Source organism: Triticum dicoccoides, chromosome 4A, assembly GCF_002162155.2.
Source record: "Triticum dicoccoides isolate Atlit2015 ecotype Zavitan chromosome 4A, WEW_v2.0, whole genome shotgun sequence".
NCBI lineage: Eukaryota > Viridiplantae > Streptophyta > Magnoliopsida > Poales > Poaceae > Triticum > Triticum dicoccoides.
The window spans coordinates 244,464,585-244,474,429 of NC_041386.1; positions in this window are offsets into that span (position 1 = coordinate 244,464,585).

Here is a 9,845-nt window from a genome sequence, read left to right on the forward strand (position 1 = left end):
TCCCTGGCACTAGAAGAAGAAGACGCAATGGGTCCGCCTTGTTTTGGCCCCCGCATTTGTGACGAGCCTTTCCCCAAGGGGTTCTCGCTCCCAAGGGACACACCCAAGTACAACGGCTTCATGAAGCCGGAGGATTGGCTGATGGACTATTCCACGGCAGTCAGCATAGCAAATGGCAACAAGCACATTGCCATGAAGTACGTCCCACCCATGTTCTAGGGGACAGCCCGGACATGGCTGAACAGCCTCAAGCCCTACAGCGTCAATAGCTGGGTAGACTTCACCGAGGTGTTTATCCGAAACTTCACCAGCACCTACAAGCGGCCTCCCAAGCCTCGCCAGCTCTCGCTATGCGTCCAAGGCCCCAATGAGTCCACCCGCGATAACTTAACGCGGTGGGCAGAACTGTGCAACTCCTGCGAAGGAGTGCATGAGTTCCAAGCTATCGAATACTTCACCGCCGGGTGCCGAAAAGGCACGTTACTCAAGCACCGGCTTCTTTGCGACGAGTCGGCCAAACTCGACGAGCTGCTGATCATAGCAGAGAAATACGCCACAGCTGGCTCCTCCATGAAGTTGGAACTCCGGGTGGATACTTCTGGGAAGGTGCTCCCCCCGGCCCCTCGAACGTCGGCTGGAGACAATAGTCGGCGCCAGCAGCCGAACGACAACAAGCATAAAGCCCCCAGTCGGCCTCCACCAGCGGCAGGTGGCGACGGTTGAAGATCAACAAACCAAAGGGCAGCCACCCCCCAAGCGTTAGAAGGGCAGCAAGCCGGCCTGGTTGCCCGCTTTCTCCTTTGAGCAGACCCACGATGCCCCATGCAAGTTCCACAGCAGCGCGAAGCCATCCAACCACACGACCTGGAAGTGTCACTGGCTTGTCTGTATCGCCAAGGGAGAAGGACTGCCTCTTCCATGTGCTGGCCCGCCAGCTCCGCCTCCTTAGTAGCCGGCCGCCCGTCCAGTAGTCGGCCAAGTCCAAGATGATTACCCCTAAGAGCATGGTGCTTACGTTGTTTTCACCAGTATTGCTAGCGATAGACACAACCGACGCCAGCAGCACCGCGAAGTGAATGCGGTTGCCTCCACTGCTCGAGAGTTCATGCATTCGTCTAAGAAGCCCATCAGCTGGAGCTAGGCGGACCACCCAGAAGTGATGCCCTCTCCGGTTCCTATGCCCTGGTATTGAATGTCACCCTTGCAACAGAGAGGCGAGCATCTCGTTTCTTCGGGATTCTGATAGATGGTGGCAGCAGCATCAACATCCTTTACCGGGACACCATGGAGAAGTTGAAAATCAAAGAGAAGCAGCTGCTGCCCAGTCGGACTGTGTTTCATGGCATTGTGCCCGGCTTGTCCTGCTCACCAATAGGCAAGATCAAGATAGTCGTCGTATTCGGAGCCAAGGATCATTTCCGCCACGAAGCCATTTGGTTCGAGGTGGTTTACCTGGAGAGCTCGTACCATGTGCTCCTAGGCCGGCCAGCTCTAGTCAAATTCATGGTGGTGCCTCATTATGCCTACCTCAAGATGAAGATGCCAGGAACTAAGGGCATTATCACAATCAGTGGAGACTATGAAAAATCGGCCGCCTGCGCTGCAGCCAGAAGCCGGCTGGCCGAGTCCCACATGATTGCGGCAGAAAAAAAGCTCTTGGAATGGGTGGTGCCCATTGTCGGCAAGCAGCCGGACATGTCTCCAGAAGCCAAAGAGTCAGAAACCCAGGGCTCCTTCACGCCGGCCAAAGAAACAAAGAAGATCCTCTTGGACCCTGAGCACCCGAAGAGTTATGCTATCATAGGTACCAACCTTGACAGCAAATAGGAAAGCGAGCTCGTCGATTTTCCTCCGTGAGAATCGGGATATCTTTGCATGGTCTCCAAAAGACATGCGGGGTGTTCTGACGGATTTCGCCTAGCACAAGCTACATGTAAGAGCAGATGCCAAAATAGCCAGACAGCCCCTCTGCCGATTGTTGGAGAAGAGATCACCCGCATGTTGGCAGCCGGCTTCATCATGGAAGTTTTCTTCCCGGAGTGGCTTGCCAACCCAGTCCTGGTGCTGAAGAAGAACAACAAGTGGCGCATGTGTATTGACTACACCAGTCTCAATAAAGCCTGCCCCAAGGATCCGTTTGCCTTCCCACGGATTGACTAGGTGATAAACTCCACAGCCGGATGTGAGCTGTTGAGTCTCTTGCATGCTTACTCAGGTTATCACCAGATCAAGTTGAATCCGGCAGACCGCCTTCATCACACCATTCAGAGCCTTCTATTACCTGACGATGACGTTCGGCTTGAGGAATGTCGGCGCCACGTTTCAACGTTGCATGCAGAAGTGCCTCCTCAAACAACTCGGCAGGAACGCCCACGTCTATGTGGACAATATTGTGGTGAAGACGGAGAAGCGCAGTACCCTACTGGAAGATCTCAAGGAGACCTTTGAAAATCTGCGCCGGTTTCAGATCAAGCTCAACCCAGAGAAGTGCGTGTTTGGAGTACCAGCCGGCCAGCTCCTTGGTTTCCTGGTCTCAGAGGGTGGCATCGAGTGCAACCCTGTTAAGATCAAAGCCATCGAGAGGATGGAAGTACCCACCCGACTGCGAGATGTCCAACAATTCACCGTATAACGCCCCGGACACACCCGCCGGTGGTCGTTACTCCTGTCGGGATCTAGACTGGCCCCACAGATCAATACTAGTCTTTTCTGCGCACTTTGTCCTCACTCGTGCACACCCGGGAGCAACTTCCCGGTCGGTCACCCATCCTGAAACTACTCCAAGCCAAGCATGCTTAACTTTGGAGTTCTGTCCGAATGGGCTCCCGGAAAAGAAGGAATTCTTTATTGATATGAGTAGTCTATCATCCCTAATAAGCCAGGCTATCCCATACACCCCCACTCAGAGAAACCGACGTCCTCGTCGGGCCACAGGAACGTTCCCTCTTGGCACATACGTCTGTGCATCTAGTCCAGTACATGTGCCATGCCGTGTGCCACGACTGGTCACAAACGTCATGAACAACATGACTGCGCACTTATCTGCAAACATCCATGTAACCGTGAGGGTCGGCTCTGATACCAACTTGTAACACCCCAGACACACCCGCCGGTGGTCGTTACTCCTGGCGGGATCTAGACTGGCCCCATAGATCAATACTAGTCTTTTCTGTGCACTTTGTACTCACTCGTGCGCACCCAAGAGCAACTTCCCGGTCGGTCACCCATACTGAAACTACTCCAAGCCGAGCACGCTTAACTTTGGAGTTCTGTCCGAATGCGCTCTCGGAAAGGAAGGAATTCTTCATTGATATGAGTAGTCTATCATCCCTAAGAAGCCAGGCTATCACACATCGGCTGCTTGGCGTCCATCGGCCGCTTCATCAGTCGGCTGGGCGATAAGGCCCTGCCCTTGTACCAACTCCTGAAGAAAACCACTCATTTCGAGTGGAATGACAAGGCAGATGAGGCATTTCTCCAGCTCAAGAAGATGTTGACCACGCCGACTGTCCTGGCCGCGTCGGCTGCTAAGGAGCCCATGTGCCTCTACATCGCCGCCAATAGCCAGATGGTCAGCACAGTCATGGTAGTTGAGCACAAGGAAGACAGCAGGGTTCTACCGGTCTAGAGACCGGTGTATTACTTGAATGAAGTACCGTCAGCTTCCAAGCAGAACTACCCCCACTACCAGAAGATGTGCTACGATGTGCTTTTTACCGCCAAGAAGTTAAAGCCATATTTTCAAGAGCACCCTATCACGGTTGTTTGCACTGCTCTGCTTGCTGAGATCATAGGCAGCCAAGATGCTTCAGGCCAAGTGGCAAAATGGTCCATCGAGTTGGCTCCCCACACCATCTTCTACAAGCCTCGCACCACCATCAAGTCCCAAGCGCTAGCCGACTTCCTCGTCGACTGGGCCGAGACCCAGTACTTGCCACCAGCGCCGGACTCCACCCATTAGCGGATGCATTTTAACGGTTCAAAGATGCAGACCGGTTTGGGAGTCGGCATCATCCTCACCTCTCCCAAAGGCGACAAGCTCAGATACACATTGTAAATCCATTTTGCCGCCTCCAACAATGTGGACGAGTATGAGGCACTAGTACATGGACTCCGGCTTGCCAAAGAACTTGACATTCGCCGGATTCTGTGCTATGGCGACTCCGACTTGGTGGTCCAGCAGTCATCTGGCAATTGGGATGCCAAGGATGCAAACATGGCAAGCTACCGCTTCCTTGTCCAGCAACTCAGCGGATATTTTGAAGGGTGCGAGTTCCTTCATATGCCACAAAGCGACAACGAGCAAGCAGATGCCCTGGCATGGATTGGCTCCACCCGGCAAGACATACCAGCCGGTGTGTCCCTCCAGCGTCTCCTCATGCCGTCCATCAAGCCCTCGCCAGAATCAGATTCTATCTTCGTGCCAACTGCTCCTGAAACAGTCGGATCCGACTCCAAAAGTTCAGTAGTCGGCCCGGGGACTTCGGCAGGCGGCTCCGGGGACTGCAGCAGTCGCACCCAGCTCGGGGACTTCAGATCTCGGCCCGGGGACTTCAGAAGTCGGCTCGGGGACTTCAACGACACAGCAAGCAGTGGTCGACTCCAGCCCGCCACCTCCCAACCCAACCGCCCAGTACAAGTGGCAGTACTGACAGTGGAGGAAGGCTCAGCAACATCATGGGCTCAGCCCATCCTCAACTTTTCGGTGAACAAGGAGTTGCCAACCGATGAGATCTCGGCCCGACAGGTGCAACGTCGGGCAGCAGCATACACCATCATCAACAGGGAACTCATGAGGCGAAGTGTCACTGGTGTATACCAGTGTTGCGTAGAACCGGAAAAGGGCCAGGCAATCCTCAAAGATATCCACCAAGACGAGTGTGGCCACCACGCGGCCTCAAGATCACTTGTTGCTAAAGCCTTTCGCCATGGTTTCTTTCGCCATGGATGCCAGAAGTTTAGTCCCAAGCAACATTTGTTGGCTTCTGCACTCAAGACCATTACCCTTGCTTGGCATTTTGCCGTCTGGGTACTGGACATGGTGGGACCATTCAGGACAGCACGCGGCGGCATGACTCATCTGCTTGTTGCCGTGGACAAATTCACCAAGTGGATAGAAGTGAAGCCAAGCAAGAAGTTGAACGGTCCGACTGCTGGGACATTCATGGCAGACATCACCACTCGGTACGGCATACCTCACAGCATCATCACCAACAATGGCACAAATTTTGCCAAGGGCGCCTTGGCTCGTATCTGTGCGACATAGGGCATCCGATTGGACTTACCGTCCGTTGCCCACCCACAGTCAAACAGTCAAGTCGAGCGAGCAAACGGCCTCATCTTGTCTGGAATCAAGCCCCGACTAGTCGAACCATTGGAGCGTTCGGCCGGCTGCTGGATCGACGAGCTGCCGGCCGTCCTCCGGAGTCTGCGCACCACTCCAAACAAGTCAACCGGCGTCACACCCTTCTTCCTCGTGTATGGAGCTGAGGCGGTGCTACCTCTTGAGCACTGCGTTGGATTTCCCCGAAGAGGAGAGGATGATGCAGCAAAGTAGCGTAAGTATTTCCCTCAGTTTTTGAGAACCAAGGTATCAATCTAGTAGGAGGCTATGCGCGAGTCCCTCGTACCTACACAAAAACAATAGCTCAACGCAACCAACGCACTTAGGGGTTATCAATCCCTTCACGGTCACTTACGAAAGTGAGATCTGATAGAGATGATAAATAATATTTTTGGTATTTTTGGTATAGAGATGCAAAGTAAAAGGTAAAAGCAAAGAAAAAGCAAAGCAATAATAAAATGATGGAGATTGATATGATGAGAAAGAGACCCGGGGGCCATAGGTTTCACTAGTGGCTTCTCTCAAGAGCATAAGTATTCCACGGTGGATGAACAAATTACTGTTGAGCAATTGACAAAATTGAGCATAGTTATGAGAATATCTAGGTATGATCATGTATATAGGCATCACGTTCGAGACAAGTAGACTGACTCCTGCCTGCATCTACTACTATTACTCCACTCATCGACCGCTATCAAGGATGCATCTAGAGTATTAAGTTAAAAACATAGTAACGCCTTAAGCAAGATGACATGATGTAGAGGGATAGTTTCATGCAATATGATAAACCCCATCTTGTTATCCTCGATGGCAATAATACAATACGTGCCTTGCTGCCCCTTCTGTCACTTGGGAAGGACACCGCAAGATCGAACCCAAAGCTAAGCACTTCTCCCATGGCAAGAACAACCAATCTAGTAGGACAAACCAAACTGATAATTCGAAGAGACTTGCAAAGATAACCAATCATACATAAAAGAATTCAGAGAAGATTCAAATATTATTCATAGATAGACTTGATCATAAACCCACAATTCATCGGTCTCAACAAACACACCACAAAAAGAAGATTACATCAAATAGATCTCCACGAGAGAGGGGGAGAACATTGTATTGAGATCCAAAAAGAGAGAAGAAGCCATCTAGCTACTAACTATGGACCCGTAGGTCTGAAATAAACTACACACGGTTCATCGGAGGGGCTTGGATGATGATGTAGAAGCCCTCCGTGATCGTTGCCCCTTCCGGCGGAGCTCCGGAACAGGCCCCAAGATGGGATCTTGTGGATACATAAAGTTGCGGCGGTGGAATTAGGTTTTTGGCCCCGTTCCCGATCGTTTGGGGGTACGTAGGTATATATAGGAGGAAGAAGTACGTCGGTGGAGCTTCGAGGGGCCCACGAGGTAGGGGGCGCGCCCTAGGGGGGCCCTCCACCCTCGTGACCGCCTCGTGGCTTTCTTGACGGAGGGTCCAAGTCTCCTGGATCTTATCTGATGAGGAAATCACATTTCCAAAGGTTTCATTCCGTTTGGACTCCGTTTGATATTCTGTTTCTCCGAAACACTGAAATAGGCAAAAAAACAGCAATTCTGGGCTGGGCCTTCGGTTAATAGGTTAGTCCCAAAATAATATAAAAGTGGAAAATAAAGCCCAATATAGTCCAAAACAGTAGATAATATACCATGGAGTGATAAAAAATTATAGATACATTGGAGACGTATCAAGCATCCCCAAGCTTAATTCCTGCTCATCCTCGAGTAGGTAAATGATAAAAAGAGAATTTTTGATGCGGAGTGCTACTTGGCATAATTTTAATGTAATTCTTCTTAATTGTGGTATGAATATTCAGATCTGAAAGATTCAAGGCAAAAGTTCATATTGACATAAAAATGATAATACTTCAAGCATACTAACTAAGCAATTATGTCTTCTCAAAATAACATGGCCAAAGAAAGTTCATCCCTACAAAATCATATAGTTTAGTCATGTTTCATTTTTGTCACACAAGAATGCTCTCATCATGCACAACCCCGATGACAAGCCAAGCAATTGTTTCATACTTTAGTAATCTCAAACCTATAAACTTTCACGCAATATATGAGCGCGAGCCATGGACATAGCACTATGGGTGGAATAGAATATAATGAGGGGGGTTATATGGAGAAGACAAAAAAGGAGAAAGTCTCACATCAACGAGGCTAATCAATGGGCTATGGAGATGCCCACCGATTGATGTTAATGCAAGGAGTAGGGATTGCCATGCAACAGATGCACTAGAGCTATAAATGTATGAAAGCTCAACAAAAGAAACTAGTGGGTGTGCATCCAACTTGCTTGCTCACGAAGACCTAGGGCACTTGAGGAGGCCCATTGTTGGAATATACGAGCCAAGTTCTATAATGAAAAATTCCCACTAGTATATGAAAGTGATAACATGAGAGACTCTCTACTATGAAGATCATGGTGCTACTTTGAAGCACAAGTGTGGTAAAAGGATAGTAACATTGTCCCTTCTCTCTTTTTCTCTCATTTTTTTGGGCCTTTTCCTTTTTTATGGCCTTTCTCTTTTTTGGGCCTTCTCTTTTTTTATGGCCTTCCTTTTTGTATTCCTCACTTGGGACAATGCTCTAATAATGATGATCATCACACTTCTATTTATTTACAACTCAATGATTACAACTCAATACTAGAACAAAGATGACTCTATATGAATGCCTCCGGTGGTGTACCGGGATATGCAATGAACCAAGAGTGACATGTATGAAAGAATTATGAACGATGGCTTTGCCACAAATACTATGTCAACTACATGATCATGCTAAGCCATATGACAATGATGAATGTGTCATGATGAACGGAATGATGGAAAGTTGCATGGCAATATATCTCGGAATGGCTATGAAAATGCCATAATAGGTAGGTATGGTGGCTCTTTTGAGGAAGATATAAGGAGGTTTATGTGTGAAAGAGCGTATCATATCACGGGTTTTGGATGCAACGGCGAAGTTTGCGCCAACTCTCAATGTGAGAAAGGGCAATGCACGGTACCGAAGAGGCTAGCAAGGATGGAAGGGTGAGAGTGCGTATAATCCATGGACTCAACATTAGTCATAAAGAACTCACATACTTATTGCAAAAATCTACAAGTCATCAAAAACCTCGGCACTACGCGCATGCTCCTAGGGGGATATATTGGTAGGAAAAGACCATCGCTCGTCCCCGACCGCCACTCATAAGGAAGACAATCAAATAACACCTCATGTTTCAAAATTGTTGCATAACGTTTACCATACGTGCATGCTACGGGACATGCAAACTTCAACACAAGTATTTCTCAATTTCACAACTACTCAACTAGCATGACTTTGATATTATTACCTCCATATCTCAAAACAATCATCAAGCATCAAACTTCTCTTAGTATTCAACACACTCATAAGAAAGTTTTATTATTAATCTTGCATACCAAGCATATTAGGATTTTAAGAAAATTACCATGCTAATAAGACTCTCAAAATAATCTAAGTGAAGTACGAGAGATCAATTGTTTCTATAAAACAAATCCACCACCGTGCTCTAAAAGATATAAGTGAAGCACTAGAGCAAAACTATAAAGCTCAAAAGATATAAGTGAAGCACATAGAGTATTCTATCAAATTCCAAATCATGTATGGCTCTCTCAAAAGGTGTGTACAGCAAGGATGATTGTGGTAGACTAACAAGCAAAGACTCAAATCATAAAAGACGCTCCAAGCAAAACACATATCATGTGGTGAATAAAAATATAGCTCCAAGTAAAGTTACCGATAGAAGTAGATGAAAGAGGGGATGCCTTCTGGGGCATCCCCAAGCTTTGGCTTTTAGGTGTCCTTAGATTATCTTGGGGGTGCCATGGGAATCCCCAATCTTAGGCTCTTTCCACTCCTTGTTCCATAATCCATCAAATCTTTACCCAAAACTTGAAAACTTCACAACACAAAACTTAAAGTAGAAAATCTCGTGAGCTCCCTTAGCGAAAGAAAACAAAAGACCACTTCAAGGTACTGTAATGAACTCATTCTTTATTTATATTGGTGTTAAACCTACTGTATTCCAACTTTTCTATGGATTATAAACTATTTTACTAGCCATAGATTCATCAAAATAAGCAAACAACACATGAAAAACAGAATCTGTCAAAAACAGAACAGTCTGTAGTAATCTGTAGCTAGGGCAAGATCTGGAACCCCAAAAATTCTAAAATAAATTGTTGGACGTGAGGAATTTATCTATTAATCATCTTAAAAAAGAATTAACTAAATAGCACTTTCCAAATAAAAATGACAGCAGTTCTCGTGATCGCTAAAGTTTCTGTTTTTTACAGCAAGTTCAACAAGACTTTCCCCAAGTCTTCCCAACGGTTCTACTTGGCGCAAAAACTAATTAAACACAAAAAACACAACCAAAACAAAGGCTAGATAAATTATTTATTAAATAATAGCAAGTAAAAATATTGGGTTAT